Source organism: Cheilinus undulatus, linkage group 11 (assembly GCF_018320785.1).
Source record: "Cheilinus undulatus linkage group 11, ASM1832078v1, whole genome shotgun sequence".
Lineage (NCBI taxonomy): Eukaryota > Metazoa > Chordata > Actinopteri > Labriformes > Labridae > Cheilinus > Cheilinus undulatus.
The window spans coordinates 20,952,055-20,971,246 of record NC_054875.1 but is presented as its reverse complement, the minus strand read 5'-3'; positions in this window follow the sequence as shown (position 1 = coordinate 20,971,246).

The following is a 19,192-nucleotide window of genomic DNA, read 5'->3' as shown; positions in this document are numbered from 1 at the left end:
AAACACTTCTTACAAAGTGCAGTTTTTCAATTTGTTGTTCAAAGAAAGTTGCGTTTCAAAATTCAACCTTGAACTAATCGTGGTGCATTCTAGTGACTGCTACAATATTTAGTTTAAGGTTCAGGGAATTAGGTCTACTTTTGAATGGGGTTAGTTTGACTGAGCTGTTTGTGCAGAGGGTTTTCTCCTTCCCTTATAAATAAGCCCCCATTTACAGAAATGTAATGCAATACCTTATTTTTGAGGCACTTCTGGGGAAATATTTTGTGGATACAAAGAACCTTTCAGATGTTAATAAAATAAGTTCAGATTCAATGTAGTATTATTAAACTCAATGATCATTTCAGTGACTGTTTAGTGTCAGTGCCTCCTAAAGGCTAAAGGCACATGTTCAGAGTACAAGTCATTGCTCAGCCTGTTTCCCAGCATCCCCTGATGCTAATGATCAAGAATGGCTCCTGATGAATTGATGCTGAGTGTTTCCATGCTGGAATTCACTCCTGACGTCAGGGCCATTACTCTTTCAATCGGAGCAGTGCGGCTCTTTTTCACAGATAACAAATACGGCTATTTCCTCGCTAATTTAGAAAGGCCCTGCTTTAGCAATTCTGCCGATTGCCGCAAGGCGGTGAAGCATTCAGTGACGTTGGTGTGAACGAACAATGATGAGAAATGACACACAGGTGCTGCTGTTGGCCCTGAATCCCTGCCTCTGTTATATAGCCTCAACAATGCAGCACAATGCTTTTGCTTCATTATGCCTCAAGCAGCTTTGTTTTACAACCAAATTACAATTTAAGTTTAGAAAAGAGCTGACTTTAAGCCCAAAAATAAATGAATAAAGTTCAACACCACTTTCTAGTCCTTAGTAAATATACAAAAGAGCAAATTAAAGTTAACTTTAACAATGTGAAATAGACCCATCATATGCGTATCAAAAATTATGTAACAGCGTTTACAGGTCATGACTCAGTAACTCAGTAGGGATATTAATGGCAGGGCTATTTCTTGTAAAATTGATTATACATTTTCAGGTCTGTTAGTTTTGAGAAAAATGATTGTCAGGCTGAACATTAAACATGGATTTCCAATATGAGTAATGGCATGACTCTCCTCTGCAACAGTGAGAACTCCCCACACCATTAATAAAGGAGAACCTTCACTGTCAGCTGTAAGTAACATGTAGGAGCTCAGTGGCTCACATCACATCTTTCTTTTTTTTGTCTCTGCTTTGTGGCCGGATCATTTGACATAAGGGGATTTTGTGTTGTTAGAGTAACTGCAATCAGGTGTATTGCCATCCCACAAGGACCCAATTGTCCTGAAAATAGTCATAAGCAGCACTACACACTGGGAGAAAATAACATTACTTGAGATCCTCATTTGCTGCTGTGGCAACAAATCCATTACAGGTGCAAAAGGCTGAGCTGAACACAGTCTAGGCTGTTGGAGTGAATCACAGGACGGTCACCTTTGTGATTACAGGCCGATATAGTACATATCTTAAAGGGCCCAGCAGCGCTTAAACGAGGTGGTCAATAACATCTCAGGGTGAAGCTATTATCATGAGGGGCTCATGTTTATATGTCTGACACTCAGTGCAAAAGCTGAAATAATGTACTGTGACAAGAACTCAAGAACTGCTGTGTTATGACTTATCATTTATGTGAAAATACTGCACATAAGGACTATGCTGGTGCTCATAACTACAGAGTTTCATTCTCTGATAAACATTTGTTTTCCATACAGTCACTTTCATTCCACATGGCATTATTTCTGAAATATCCATCCATCCATCCACCCATTTTCTATACCGCTTATCCTGTTGGGGGTCGCAGGGGGGCTGGAGCCTATCCCAGCTGTCACTGGGCAAGCGGGGTACACCCTTATCTGAAGGAAGTGTGGGAACATATTTTTCAGGGGGCTGCCCAATACTAATGCATGCATGACTTTGTTCGTGCATGCATTTACAGTCCAACATGTTTCTGCTGATTCCACTGACAACCTACAGTATGTGTCATAGTCACATAAAATATGTCATCATCCCTGATAACAATATGTTGTTTATACCGAAAATATAATACATTCGAAATAAAGCTAACAATTCAAGAGTGACGACAAACTGTCTTGTTTGATAGGCTCCGTGCTTAATTCCAGGTAAAAGAATAAAAGCCCATTTCCATTTGAACTCCAGAAAACTAATAATAATTTCCATAAAATAAATTTCAAGGAGTACTTACTTGTCATTTTTATCAGGGCCTGAAACGGGTCACTGATTGGCAGCAACACTGATTTTGATGCATCATTATTTTACTAAAGCGTCAAATTTAAAACAAGAGCTCACACTCAAAGACCTAATGACAAAAATGTCAGCATCACAAAAAGTGCTTTAAAAATATTAATTTTTTCCCCCAATTTAAATGAGTCAATCTTCTAAAACTACTTAAGCCTGGACTAAAACAAAAATTGGATTATATTTTTTTAATTTCTGAGATTGGTCAATGATTGGCAACAACATTGATTTTGAAGCATCATTATTTTTTCTTAAAAAAAATGGCACAAAATGTCCCTATGATTTCTTAAAAAGATCAGTTTTGTTTACTTGAAAATTGGTAATAGATTTCTTAGCTCTATTTTTTCTGAGTTAATAGAGCACATTTTTAATTTCTAGAAAACAAATCACTTTTAGTGCTTTCATCATTGTCCTCAAATTATTTGATAATCATCTCTTATTCTTCAGAGCTATCCTGGAATGCTTTTGGGTAATATGTTTTTGGACTAAAAGTCAAAGGAAACTGTTGCTGTTCTCAAAGTAAAGGGCCCTTCCTCTGTAGGAAGGATCCTTCTGAGTGGGGTCCTGAGGAGGCAGAGGTAGAGTCCTCCCTTGCAACTGTTAAACGTGAATCCTCAACACTGGAACAGTCCTCTGACGGCAGTTGATGATGTAGTATCCTTCAGTCAGCCATTTCCAGGACCCATTCTTAGCTTTGAGAGACAGCATATGTTTCAATCTGTTCTGTTAAGTGGAACGCATTGTTATGTTGCCAGTTGTGCAGCAATCACTGTTAAGATTTCTTTGCACTTGTTCCTGGCATTAGAGTCTTTATTGTGGTTACACACTTTGGCATTATGAATGAAGTTACCCATTCATTTAGATAGGACCTGCACATCAGTCTGGCGCACAGCAAATGTAATGTCGCTGGACTGATGTGCTAAATGAAACTGAAAAGCAAATCCTGATACAGAAGGCACCTTTTAGTCGAACCTGGATGGAATGAATATTTAAAACATAATTATGTGAAACAGATTAAACACTTTTAGGTAATCAGTTTCCTCCATTTATTTTTATTCAATTAAGTTTTATAGTTTACTCATGCATGCATGTTTCCCTTTCAATGACATACACTACATTGCCAAAAGTATTCACTCACCCATCCAAATAATTGAAATCAGGTGTTCCAATCACTTCCATGTCCACAGGTGTATAAAATCAAGCACCTAGGCATGCAGACTGTTTCTACAAACATTAAAGGAATGGGTCGCTCTCAGGAGCTCAGTGAATTCCAGCATGGTACTGTGATAGGATGCCACCTGTGCAACAAGTCCAGTTGTGAAATTTCCTCGCTCCTAAATATTCCACAGTCAACTGTCAGTGGTATTATAACAAAGTAGAAGCGATTGGGAATGACAGCAACTCAGCCATGAAGTGGTAGGCCATGTAAAATGATGGAGTGGGCTCAGCAGATGCCTAGGTGCATAGTGCGCACAGGTGGCCAACTTTCTGCAGAGTCAATCGCTACAGACCTCCAAACTTCATGTGGCCTTCAGATTAGTTCAAGAACAGTGCATAGAGAGCTTCATGGAATGGGTTTCCATGGCCGAGCAGCTGCATCCAAGCCTTACATCACCAAGTGCAATGCAAAGCGTCTGATGCAGTGGTGTTAAGAATGTCACCTCTGGACTCTAGAGCAGTGGAGACATGTTCTCTGGAGTGATTAGTCACACTTCTCCATCTGGCAATCTAATGGGCGAGTCTGGGTTTCGCGGTTGCCAGGAGAACGGTACTTGTCTGACTGCATTGTGCCAAGTGTAAAGTTTGGTGGAGGGGGGGATTATGGTGTAGGGTGTTTTTCAGAAGCTGGGCTTGGCCCCTTAGTTCCAGTGAAAGGAACTCTGAATGCTTCAGCATACCAAGAGATTTTGGACAATTCCATGCTCCAAACTTTGTAGGAGCAGTTTGGGGATGACCCCCTCCTGTTCCAACGTGACTCTGCACCAGTGCACAAAGCAAGGTCCATAAAGACATGGATGAGAGAGTTTGGTGTGGATGAACTTGACTGGCCTGCACAGAGTCCTGACCTCAACCCAACAGAACACCTTTGGGATGAAGTAGAGTGGAGACTGAGAGCCAGGCCTTCTCGTCCAACATCAGTGTGTGACCTCACAAATGCGCATCTGATAAAATTCATGACACTTCATATAAACTAGAGACCACAGCTATAATTAGTTAGTCTTATACATGCTAATGTGGTAAACTTAGATCTTGAGAATTGAAAGGCATATTTTGCAGTGTATGAATGTTAGCATAACAATGTTAGAATTGGACTCAAAGCCTCATTTTGCCCTTGACTCTCATAAAGTTGCATGGCTGCAGACTGTCTTGGTAAACAAAGTCATTGGGCATAGTGCTGTCAAAAGCTTTTTCTGTTTTTTTTTTATAAATTAATGGAAGGCCTAATTACACTGTGAAGGCAAAAGGTATTATGTGGTAGTTGTCATTGTACAAGCACCCTAATGAGCTCTTCTCTAAGACATCTCACACTAAACTGCTTTGATTGCTGCTTTTTGTTATACTATAAACAACCTGTGGTTTTCTTCCTAAAGCACTTAAAGGTCCTCTTAAACCAAATCAGTCCAAACCCTTTGTTTTGCTAGCACACCACAGACCTGCCCAGCTGCCACAAGAAGTGGCACAGTAATAAACAGGGTCACTATAGTGACCAGCATGCTGCATACTTTCCTCATGCTGGTGACAGCTCATTTTCGGCTTGAGCACTGGGAGAGCAGAGGGCCCTGTAATGATCAGCTTTTAGCAGGGGCACTGGGCAGCTGAAAAAGCCATCAGGCATCATTATACCCCACTGGGGGAAACAGTCCTTCCATTCCTAGCACTGCGTCCAAACAGGAGAACTCTGGTAGAAATACACGCTGTAGTTTAGCCTCTTTTGTGTTGACTCATTGCTCAGTCACAATGGGCATCATTTAGCAGTCCAACAACCCCTTTCTTCTTTAATGTCGCTCCTTACGACATATTTATGAAGATCGAGTGAGTGATCTCAGAAAATTGTTAAAAGTGTAATGCATGTAATCAGGATAGTCTGTTTAGCTGTCATTTTTCAACACCTGTAGACTGTATCTTCTTTGCGTGTATATGAGCTTTTGCAGAAAGACAGCATCATATAACTCCTTGCTGAAAAGAGGAGAGTTAGGCACTAATGATGTCTCTCCAGCACAAAGCAAACCCTCAGCGTACTCTGACATACAGGTCTGTTACTTCTTCTGGCCAGATCCTTCACCTAGAAATATTTCTTTTTGAAAATGTTTCATATTTATTTTATTTCAAAATGCCTTAGCTATTCAACCATACCACATTTGTTCAGTGCTCTGGATCCAACCTATCTGAAATGTCACCACTAAACACACTCAGCTGGCCTGACAGAGATGAATAAGGCAGCTGTGGGCACTGTGTTCAGAGACACTGGGTTAATAAAGTACAAGTACATGTCTACAGACTCCACAGAGAATCATCTCTGCTTAAAAAAACCTTCAGTCACTATATAATGGATCAACTCACAAATCAGACAGCTGTCATGAACAGTACCAGAGATAGCACCCAAATGCAAGACTCGAGACAAGAGGACAGTTCCAAAAACGCTGTTTAATCACAAGTCAGGTTCGGTACACAGGCAGGCAGTCAGACAAGGCAGAGGTATCCAATACATGAGGCAAAAGGCGAGGTCAATAAACAAACAGGGTCAGCTTACACTTGATAATGCAACTAGAAAAAGAGTGCTGGAATGTGACTGTGAGGTTTAATGAACTGGTGACCAGAGATGTCAGAAGTATTCACATTCATTACTCAGGTAGAAGGACAGATACTAGGGTTTAAAAAGACTTCTGTAGAAGTTGAAGTATCAACTCAAGCTTTCTACTGCTATAAAGTATAAAAGTACTGGTTTCAAAACTATTTAAAGTATAAAAGTAAAAGTAATGTAAAGATGAAAAAATTCCATTAAGGACAAAAGCTTAGGCCATGCCACAGGGGCCATTTCCATTCTACCATTCCATTCCATTTCATTCTACCAATCCATTCCATTATACTTTCCATTCCATTCTACCATTCCATTCCATGCTACCATTCCATTATACTGTCCATTCCATTCTACCATTCCACCATTCCATTCCATTATACTTTCCATTCTATTCTTATCTACCATTCCATTCCATTCCATGCTACCATTCCATTATACTTTCTATTCCATTCTTATCTACCATTCCATTCCATGCTACCATTCCATTATACTTTCCATTCCATTCTTATCTACCATTCCATTCCATGCTACCATTCATTATACTTTCCATTCCATTCTACCATTCCATTCAATTTTATTCCATTCTACCATAGTGCACTACCCCACCTCCCCCAAAAAAATTTCTAAAGACCATAATGACTAAAATGTTATATTAAAATATTTAAATGTCGAAAAAAATGCACCTGTTTCAGCCGTATTTATGCCCACTGAAAATGAAAGCATTATAGTACAATGCAAACACATTCAAGAACCATATACAGTATGTGTACTACCAACCTCCTCACTGGTGCTTGGTTGGGACATTTTGCTCCAGTTCTCTTGAGTCTCTGCCACAGACATCTTTGTACTAGGCTACATATGTCTGCTATTTCCTTGCTGGAGTGTGACGTGATTTGTGTCATGTCCAAAGGTGCAATGGATCATGTACAAACCAATAGGGTGTCAGAATGGTATTATGTTTATACTTCTCATCCAACCACAGTCAAATTCACTCTATCTGGATGGCGCGATTTATCTGGATAGGTTTTGGTGTTTTTTATTTCTGTTTTTTTTTTGAACGATGCCAAGCTGTAATGAAAACAAGCTGAAATGAAATAGCAGTAACGAGGCTATTTTTCAAATGTAAGGAGTAGAAAGTACAGATAATTGCATGAAAATGTAAGGAGTAGAAGTAAAAAGTTGGCTGGGAAATAATTACTCCAGTAAAGTATAGTTGCCCAAAATTTCTTCTTAAGTAAGGTAACGAAGTATTTGTACTTAGTTACTTGACACCTTTGCTGGCGATGAGACAGAGTGACAAGAGGTAAAATACAAGAGGTTATGGGGATTGACTGGACACAGGTGTGGGAACGCACAGTCAGGAGCAGGTGTACACATGATGAGGGGGAAGGGACAGGACACAAACCTGAATCAGAGACAGGGGTGAGTGATCTTCAAATAAAACAAGAAATACAAGACATGAAACATGAGGAATAAATGGACAAACATACTTAACAGACATGAGAACAGCCTCGTTAGCTAAAAGTTTCATTAGCTAACAGCTTCCTTAGCTAACACTTCCATCAGCTAACACTTTGCTTAGCTATCAGTTTCCTTGGCTAACAGTTCTTTAGCTTATCTTACACTGTATTATGTTGACAATTAAGTACTGAAAATACTGGGCAATGAATAAAATAAATTCATTAACATAACTCTGCTACATAACGTTTAACTTTCCTCCACTTCTTCTAGTGTTCATTTACTAATTTTTTTTCTTTCCAAACATCATTCTCATCTTTTTTAACCTCCTTTTCTTCTCTCCTCCTATTGTGATGCATTTACATGGTCTAAACGATTAAACAACATGAACAGAAACATAGAAAGTATTAACCAGAGTTAACCAGAGAATATAGTATTTGCCCTGATTATTTAAAATGTACATATTATAGACATGATCAGTACTCACAGGATTAAAAAGATGACCTGTGTGAATTATAAAAAGTACCAGAGGTCCCCAGGTTGTACTAAATCCATGAGAATAAATTTTGAAAGTGATTTGATCCAGATTTTTTTCATTTTACCTAAATTTTATTTCATTTATTAACATTTTTAAAAAGAGGCTGCCTTGGCACTGTGTCAGTTTATTGTTTATGACAAGGAAATATTGCCTGCAGCTGCAGTTTCCCATTAAAAGCATTTAACTAGCGAAAGACGCATTGACTTTCATTTTGAAGGGACATTTGACTACTTACAGGAGTTAAGCCAAAGCACTTGACCGTTCATTAAAGCACAGCTCTTTACAGAGCAAAACAGCAAACATTTTCTGGATTTTTGACAGCCAATCAGTTTGACAAATGCCAGAGAAGTTATATTCACATTTTAGTGAAAAAAGAAGGTGTAAACCTGTGTGCAATCACAGTCAGAGATGTAGCATCTAATTTATTTCATGTTGTGGGAGTTTTACTTAAGTCACTGTTAAAACTGGGAACTTATCCAGCGACAGCATGAGACAGGAAAAGGTCTCTTAAAATGGGGACTGTCCCTGGAAATCGGGGACTTCTGGTCACCCTAGACTTCAAAGACTTTAAATTTTTCAAGTAAGCTATATCAAGTCAAAACTCATGCCCTTTACACTCAAAGATTTTGTGTTTTTTCTCATAATTTTAAAACTTTTCAAACTCAAATGTTAAGTTTGCTTTATTGTTTCTTTAGTACTTTATTATATCAAAAATACTGCCTTTTTTAAAATCTCTTTGTCATTTATTTTTGAAGAGAGGCTACTATGCATTGTTGTTTTATTAGCCTATAGTTAGCCTAACTGAATAATTTAATAATTTCCCAACTACAGTTTCCTATCTAATAATCTATTTAGCTAACAGTTTAATCAGCGAAGATGTAGTTTACTCTGGTTTTTGTTTTTAAGAATATGATTTTAAATACTTCATATTGGTTTAGAATATGTAAACTACTGTAATCTGACACAACACGTATGTTGTTAGTGGAGACAGCCTTTTTCTCAGCAGAAAACTGCCACTCAAACTATCTGCAAATTCATGCCTTACCTCAGACACATTAACAGAGCGCTCAGTGTCTGATTAAGGCCAGGTAAGAAAATGGCTTGATGTTAACAGATTCTAAGTGTTCCCTGGAGCAGAATTAAATAAGGGCCAATCTCTGCATAACACAGGGATCATGAAGCATTCAGTGAGACTGAAACAGCTGTCAATGAAGGCTTTGTTACAATTAGGATAATCAAATAACTGAATGATGTCCTAAATATGTTTAACAAATAAGTATTTCATGAGCACAGTACATGTATGGAGCTTACCACCATTAAATCTTTATTTACAGATTCTAGATAATCTGTACACAGGAGTCATGACTTTCAGCTTGAATGTCCTGGTTTTCTTTTGTAGTTGAGCTATATCGACCAATCATGTAGCAGCAAGGTCTGTTGTGTATCCTACAGGTACCTGGAAAAAAAAAACAGACTGAAAATAATCTGTGGAAATGAGACACTAGCTTCCATCAGCAGTAATCGTACGTTCATTTATCTGTCTCTTTAAAGGGATATCTGCACAGAAGTACAGCCAGCCATCCATTCTAAATCAAGCATTTGAACTTGACAAACATACTTGCTTGATTTTCTGTGTTGTTAAAGACAGTCAGCACCTAGATTCCCTCACTATCTGACCCCAGAGTATTTGTTAGCCCTGTAATGGCAATTTTTCATCATATGTTACTGCAAACCAACAAACTAAGAGGTACAGATGCAAGACAGTGTCATCAAATGAGGCTCCAGGGGTGGGATTTGAACGTTATCCAAAGAATTGCAGATGATTTTCAAAGCATAACTTTGCTTGAATAGCTTTTCCAAGCAATTTATCAATATTACATTTTAGACTCTACCGGAGGCCTATATTGAGACTAAAATCATAACAATGGATACTGATACTTGTATCCCCATATCAGCGCAAATATATAAATTTTATTATATACAGTACTAACCAAGTACTAATATAAAACTCAAATGACCTCAACAGATGTGCTCTTGATAGCTTTGTGTTTTACGTGTACAAACTATTGTGGAAAATAACCTGTAGCTTTGATTATTCCACCTTGGTTTGCTTTGTTGCCATATCTGTTGTGCAGTGCTGGACAGGTAGTGTTAGAGCTTGTTTAAAACAGCTGCCTGCTGTTATGGGAAAAAGGGTTGATGAAGTGGAAAGAATGAAGGTTAAAGAAAATGGGGCCATTAAATGAAAGTCACAAATCAACCCCAAAGGCTCTGTAATGCTGTTATAGTGGATTATAATTCTTTGTGGGCTTTCTTCTACAAATGACCCCTGTTGTTTGAACGTGGTTGGATAAAGCATTAACATGAATTACTTGTTGAAGAAGCTTAAAGCAAAAGCAAGATTATTACTTGTTGCTTGATTTGAGATTTAAAAAAATATTTGGGAATATATTATTTTTGAATATATTCATCAATGTCAGGGTGGGAATATGTTTAGTTATTATTTTCATCAACGGAAGTAATTTTTAGATGACTTGCACACAGATTTCACATTGATAGATGAAATCATCCAACATGAAAAGCCACAAATCATGAACTAACATCAAAGTTAAACTGTGATGTACCCTGAGAAAAAACTGCCTTTCACATGCCTCAGATTTCTTTCAGCTATTTCAAATCTTTGATACTTGAAAGTTATATTTATGACTTTGACAGCTGAGATATTTTAGACATTGAGTGTATTGTATTAGGCCACGGAGTCAAGGGCTACCATAATTGAGATCAGCTGATCTCACCGTCTAAGCACACTATTGGCTAATCGCTTCCATATTCAAACTGCTCTTGCCTGGCCATACTCAGCCACTCTTTCTACAAGCTACTCTTGCAACCCTCCTCCACCCCAGCTCCTCCTCCATTCTGCTTGTGACTTAATGCCATTCTATTTCATTGATGCCTGCTCTACTCTGGGTTTTTAGCTGCTTTGCTCACTGCCTGGTGCTTTCCTTTTATGGCATGGGAAGAGCAGAGACTTATGTTGTTCCTTAATGCTCTCCACATAGGCCTTCCAGGGGGGGTCTTATAACAGCCACACTGCCAAATATGAATAACAGCAATAAAGTTAATTGGGAATGGCTAACAAAGAAACATTATAGTTGCTGATCTTGTGTGTTTCTTAACAAAGTGGTCCTGACTGAGATGCAGTTCACTGTCTCAGTCATCAGAGATGGAATTCTTCAGAAGTCAATACTGAACTCTGACTCTTAGTTATTATCATAATAGTGGGACAGTGTAACTCTGATAATAATATCCTCCTGACTACCAGGAAAAATATTGCCCAATCACGTTTTTTAAAAATTTCCAATCTTTGTAAGGTAATTAGAATACTTAAAATATGTATATTTTTAAGTTTTTATGAAGATATCATGTGTCCAGTACAGTGGACATCAGAACGCCATACATGTGAAATCGTACCTCGATTGCAATAAGTTAGTCCCAAAAAAACACCAAAAAGTCAACATAAGAATAAGTTTAACATCCACATAACTGTCCATCATCACTTTTGTTTTGTTTTGCTTTGTTGTGCTTATTTGGTATGATACTTGAAAAAGCAATTCCCTGAGCCTGTGATGAGGCCTTCTGTGCCTGTGATGAGGCCCTCTGAGCCTGTGATGTGACCCTCTGAGCCTGTGATGAGACCCTCTGAGCCTGTGATGAGACCCTCTGAGCCTGTGATGTGACCCTCTGAGCCTGTGATGAGGCCCTCTGAGCCTGTGATGTGACCATCTGTGCCTGTGATGAGGCCCTCTGAGCCTGTGATGTGACCATCTGTGCCTGTGATGAGGCCCTCTGAGCCTGTGATGTGACCCTCTGTGCCTGTGATGTGACCCTCTGAGCCTGTGATGTGACCCTCTGAGCCTGTGATGTGACCCTCTGTGCCTGTGATGTGACCCTCTGAGCCTGTGATGTGACCCTCTGTGCCTGTGATGTGACCCTCTGTGCCTGTGATGAGGCCCTCTGAGCCTGTGATGAGGCCCTCTAAACCTGTGATGAGGCCCTCTGAGCCTGTGATGTGACCATCTGTGCCTGTGATGAGGCCCTCTGAGCCTGTGATGTGACCCTCTGTGCCTGTGATGTGACCCTCTGAGCCTGTGATGTGACCCTCTGTGCCTGTGATGTGACCCTCTGTGCCTGTGATGAGGCCCTCTGAGCCTGTGATGAGGCCCTCTAAACCTGTGATGAGGCCCTCTGAGCCTGTGATGTGGCCTTCTGTGCCTGTGATGAGGCCCTCTGAGCCTGTGATGTGACCCCCTGTGCCTGTGATGAGGCCCTCTGCACCTGTGATGAGGCCCTCTGAGCCTGTGATGTGGCCTTCTTGGAAACACAAAGGAATACCTTGCACATTGTTCACATCACATGCAGTACGTTTTGCTCCTGCAGCTGGATCTGCGACACCTTGATGCATGTGTTTCGTTCACCTTGCTCAAACACTGCATCTTGATCTTTTCATCAAACAACTCAATATCTGAGTTTCCATCAACAGTTTGCAGTAAAATTCTCTCTGCTTCTGAGAATGACTCCATTTCTTGCCATTTGGAAAAACAGAACAAAATATTAGGCACTCCCATATAGTTGGAATGGAATGCTCCTTGTTTCATAAGCAGGAGTTGGACTATGAGATTTGCAGTTGAGTGAAATTCTTTTGAACAAATTGTCCAGATTTCTACCAGTGGGTCATCCCTGCATCTCATAAAGTTTCCCAGCAGTCCCTCTATTCAAGAAATTGTGGTGGGTTCACTTTGAAGTTGTTTCTCCCTTCTATGAGGAGCACCTACAGAACCTGAGTATTCGTTATTTTTAAACACACATGAATTTGAATTACTCGGTTAGGCCGGAGCACTCCTTTGCCTCCTCCTTCAGATCAAAAGGAAAGCCAATAAAATGCTTTGCTTGCAGGCATCAGCTTTGATGTTTCTCTTCTGCATGCTCATTTGAGCCCAGGGCCTTAGAATACGAAGCAAAAGACGACTCTCAAGACAGCAAATTATTTTGTGTTTAGAATCTCAGCTCCTGAGATTCTGATTGGCAATGGAAGCTGCTTTTTAGAGGTCCAACCTTTTTGTTCTAACATTTCTGTTATTCTTTGAAATTATAGCTTCTTCTGTTCTCATACAAAGCAGAGTATTTATTCAAGGTTGTGAACCCAGATAGCTGTTATTTTCTTTAACTGCACATAAGAAAAAAATGCTGCTGGTTGAACTATAATCAAGTGAACCCACAGGAGCCTTTGTCTTTTAAGATTATTATAAGGAGACAGAGCACAGCTCCCAGTGGTTGTGAGAAGTATGTAATTACAGCATTTTAGAAATTCACAGAACTGTACTTCACCATCAGGTGCTGTTTATCAGGGGATCTCTCTGTCAAGATGGATCATTGACAAGCTATTCTCTCCAGCCGCATTTAACAGGCACACAACCACAATGATTGTAAAATAAGTCGTTATCATCACCCTGGCCTTTCATGTTCCAGCTTCAACTGAATCAGTACTGTGGCTCATGTTAACTAGTGCCTGTACACCTGTGAGACAAGCACATTTACGTGTCATTACCTCCCATTCATCCTGATGGGGAGGAAAATGATGCAGAGAGCTATTTAAGAGGCGTACTCTCGGAGCTTTCCTTTTTCTCTGGCTTTGTAGGATTTCTGATGAATATGATGACGGATTATTCCCCATCCACAGATATATTTAACATAAAAGGATGACTTAATTATCTAAGAGATAACCAACAGTGAAAATGTCTTAGTAGTTCTCTATTTGCTGCACAGTGGTCCTTATTTAGAAAAAAATAAGGCTGTGTCCAAAACCTCTCACTCATTCCCTACTCCCTATCCACTATATAGTGAGTTGCATATAGTGGACAATACAGTGGACTCACTGTAAATACACAAGACAGTTTCAGACACTACTCTGGCCGCTGGTGATGACATCACACCGTCTCACAATTAAAACGTTTAGCAAAAAGGGCTTGTAGATTTCCATGACAATGGCTAAGGTATAGTATGAAAATACTAATAGATAAAAAAAAGTTTGTGTCTTAAGTGGCTAAAAAACATACATTGTTGTGTGTATTTTGATTTATTTTTGCAGAAAGATGATGGTCTCATGTCTTGTAATCCTCATAGGGGGATAGAGTTACTCCGTTTTGAATCCTCAACATTTTCTTACAAATTACTTTGGTTAAAACCAATAAACAAAAAAGTATAGGAAAAAAGTTTTTGTATGTGTTTCTGTGCTCCTCTCATTCATCTGTCATGTTTGAGAGCAGCAACCGCGATGCATTAAGGTAAATATTGCTGGGCTAGTGACCATAGGTCGTTCACTACTTTTCAAAATGCATAGTAGGATAGAATGAGCGCTCTGTAAAGTGAATTACAATACTCACTCAGAATTCGGACACCACAACAAAATGGCGTATTCACTAGGCTATATAGTGCACTATATAGTGAATAGGGAGTGATTTTGGACACAGCCCTAGAGAAAACTATTATCATTTTAGGAGAGTAACTTTTACATTTTTGTATTGTCTGCTTTACCTATGCTTTTTGTGGCAAACTGATGGAAATATTCATACCCTCCAAGTCAGTGTTTAGTAGAAGCATCTTTGGCTGCAATTACAGCACTGAATCTGTGTTGATGAGACTCAATCAGGCTTACACATCTGGACACTGCAATTGTATTACATTCTTCTTTGCAAAACTGCTCAAGCTCTGTCAGGTTGCACAGGGATCAGGCATGAACAGCCCTTTTTAAATCCAGCCACAAGTTCTCTACTTTCCAGAACATTCGCCTTTTTGTCATTAAACTATTTCTGTGAATTTTTTTCTCTATGCTTCGGGTCATTGTCTTACTGGAAAAGAAATCTTCTCCCAAGTCGTAGTTCTCTTGCAGACTGATTAAGATTGTCCTCCAAGATTTGCCTATATTTTGCAGAATTCATTTTACCATCTACCCTTACAAGCCTTCCAGGGCCAGCTGCTAAGGAGGATCTCACTGCATGATCCTGCCACCACTGTGCTTCACAGTGGGAATCGCATCTTATCTGATGGCCAAAAAGCACCATATTGGTCTCACCAGACCAAAGAACTTTCTTCCACTTTACTATGGAGCCTCATTCAGTTTGTGAGGACAGCCAGATCTAGGCAGATTTACAAATGTGCCACATTCCTTGCATTTTTTGATCATGGATATAATGAATTAACATTACTTTTACTTTAACATTACTTTCTAGAAATCTGTTTTCACTTTGAAATTTTTATAAACGTTTTTTGTCAAAATGTCATTTTTTATGTCCCTTATTGATGTATGAAATCAGTGAAAGGGTAGATCATTCAATGGAGTGAATACTTAATATAGGTACTGTAAATAGAACCATCCATAGAAACTGTACAAACTGAATTAGGGACTACTTGAGGCAATTTGCTCTGAAACACAGCATACCTCATCAGTGAATACATATTTTAATCTGGGTAACATTTCTGGCGTCATAGTCATATAGTTTGGAATACTGCCCATGTTCTTCCATATTACAAACCTAATCACGTTTGAGTAATTACAGTCCAGTTTCAAAAGTATCATATCTTGCAACAATACTTGTGTCTCTTGTTAGTAAAAAAGCATGAAATATTTGTATTCACTCATTCTATATAAGGTCATCTCAGTCTATAGGTCCAGGCCCAAGTACAGCACCATATATGCCTTCATTGTTATAAATAATATTTTCATAGCACTAGATAATGAGAAAAACACTTTGCCTCCTTCACCTCATTGCTTCACCTCCTCTACCCTACACCCCTCCTTTATTGCATAAAGCCTGTTGCACCCTCATATTCAGATTCATGCAACTATGAATTTATTGCTTCTAAACAAATTTCATTGTATTCAATATACATTATCATAAATGTATCTATCCATGTGGGGGTTTTTAGCGATGCAGTTCCTGCATCCAGGGAGCATCTTTAGAGCAGAGCCTTCTCCACCACTTAAAATTGTATATGCATTTTGCAGTCATTTTCACAGATCCAAGATCTTGATGAATTAATTCCTTATCACAGGAAAATCCATGTTTTTATGTCAAGATGACAAGATACAAGTCACAATCTCAGATATCTTGTTATAACATGAAAACTGAGTGAAATAATAAAAATAAATGAATAAATTGGTATCACCATGAATTAACTGAGGGCATTGTTAGAAAAGTGCAGAACAATTGTAATGACATATTTAAGCCCCTTACAGATATGACAAAAGGTACATCTGAGTCGTGTGGGTGTCTCTGTGTGTTAGATTTAGTTTCTAACACTTTTTAAGGCATTTTCATATTTGACACTAAGAGTCTTTTATTAAATTAATGTGCAGAGAAAATCTCCGCATAGCAGCAGGCTTAATTAGGCTCCTATTGGCAGGGAACTCCAAACAGAGCATTCACCAGAGAACTGTTGTAAAGATTTCTGTTTTGTGGATCTGCTTGAAGTTTCTATCACTGACAGTGACAAAAAAAAAAAAAAGAAAAAAACACGAAAAGGATTTTTTGTCTGAAGTAGAACAGAAAAAATTCTTGGTGTTATATAGAAGTTGTTTAGAGGTGCAAAAACCATTCTACAATGAGGGAAAGCACTGAGGAAGCTGTGGTCAACATTTGTCAGCTTTTTTTGCTGTGATATTTAATCCACAGTCAGTTGTATGGGGAATACTAAACCATGCAGCAGTGAGGTAAAATGTAAGATACTTTGTTTTTTATTTCAATGATGTCCTTTTACAAAATTGCCAGAAAATCTTTGGTAAAGATAGTGAGTATATTTAATTTTGTACATGTGGGAATTTATATGGATATGCTCTTTATATGGTCAGATATTTACATCCATTATTCAGCAGTCATTGATGAAAAACATTTTTTAGAAATTTAGAAAAACACTGCAAACATTACAGACTAAGCAACATTTCATAGTCAGCAGTGAATTCCAGGATTAAATAATGTAAAGACCTGTTTTAGAGGTAGTTACATGAACGGTAGCTTACTTTGCTAGCTTTAGCTAAGGCTAACATAGCTTTACTAGCTGTATAATTGACATTACTACATAAAACAGCATTACTTAGTAAGCTTTAGCAATGTGAGTTTTAGCAAATGTAGCTAAAACTAATGTAGGTAAATAGATAAAGTACCTAGGTAGCTTACATGGCTGCTTTGTGAGCTTTAGCTACATTAGCCAGTTCTGTCATCTAAAGCTAAGTTAGCTTAAGCAAAATTAGCTGTATCAAAGCTAAAGCTAGCTAAGCTATGCAGATGGAGTAATTAGCATTGTAGATACACAGTTGCTTTGTTAGCTTTGCTACATTAGCCATGCAGTGACACAGCTGCATTATCTATAGCTATTACTGTAACTATTACTAAGTTAGCCTTAGTAACTTGAGCTTTTTCAAACGTACCCTAAGCTAAGTTAGCTATGAAGATAACATAGTTAGCTTTGAAGCTATGTAGCTGCCTTGTGAGCTTAGCTTTAGCTACATTAGCTATGAAGGTCCTTAATCCATGTAGCTTATGCAGGTGATGTAGTTAGCTCCATAGCTACATAACTGCTTTGAGAGCTTAGCTTTAGCTAAATTAGCTGTGAAGCTTCCTAATCCACACAGCTTATTCAGCTGCATTTTCTATAGCTAAGTTAGCTTTAGTAATGTAAGCTTTATTGAACGTAGTTTGAGCTAAATTAGCTGTGCAGATAATCTAGTTAGCTTCTTAGCAATGTAGCTGCTTTGTGAGCTTTAGCTATGTTAGCGATGAAGCTCCCTTATCTACACCGCTTTCCACATTATTAAGCAAATGACATTTTTCTCTTATTTTCCTAAATATTAATGCAAATGACAGAGTATTTTTCAAATCATCAGCCACTAGAGCATAATTTCAATGTTTTTGAACAAACTTCAAAATGATAACCGTCATTTTTTTTAAATAAAAACCTCAAAATGCACTTTTCCACATTATTAAGCATGACAGAGTTTTAAAACATTTTCCTGGTTGTAAAGAACTGAAAATGGTCATTTGTTGAATTTGCAGCATTAGGAGGTCATATTTACTGAAATCAAAAGCTATTTCAGTCAAAAACATCTTAACAGGCAAAGTTACATGTTAACATAGGAGCCCTTCTTTGTCATCACCTTCTTAATTCTTGCATCCATTGAACTTGTGAGTTTTTGGAGAGTTTCTGCATGACTTTCTTTGCAGGATGTCAGAATAGCCTCCCAGAACGGCAGTTTTGATGTGAACTGCCTCCCACCCTCATAGAGCTTTAGCTTGAGGATGCTCCAAAGGTTCTCAGTAGGGTTGAAGTCAGGGGAGGATGGAGGCAACACCATGAGTTTCTCCCCTTTTATGCCCATAGCAGCCAATGACACAGAGGGATTCTCTGCAGCATGTTGGAACATGGTGGCCATCCACCAACCATCCACTACTCCTCCATCTGGACCATCCAGGGTTGCACAGCACTCATCAGTCAACAAGACTGTTTGAAAATGAGTCTTCATGTATTTCTGGACCCACTGCAACCGTTTCTGCTTGTGAGCACTGGATAGGGCGGCTGAATAGTAGGTTTATACTCGACGGCAAGCCTCTGGAGGATCCTACACCTTGAGGTTGGTGGGACTCCAGAGGTACCAGCAGCTTCAAATACCTGTTTGCTGCTTTGTAATGGCATTTTAGCAGCTGCCCTCTTAATCTGATGAATTTGTCTGGCAGAAACCTTCCTCATTATGCCTTTATCTGCACGAAATCCATCTGTGCTCTGAATCAGCCACAAATTTCTTCACAGTATGATGATCATGATTGATTTTTCTTGAAATATCTAATGTTTTCATTCCTTGTCCAAGGCATTACACTAGTTGACACTTTCAGCAGCAGAGAGATCCTTTTATATTGCTTGAAACCTGTGACCAGCTTAATAATGTGGAAAAGTGCATTTTGAGGTTTTTATTAAAAAAAAAAAAAAAAAAAAAAACGGTTATCATTATGAAGTTTGTTCAAAAACATTTGAATTATGCTCTAACGGCTGATGACTT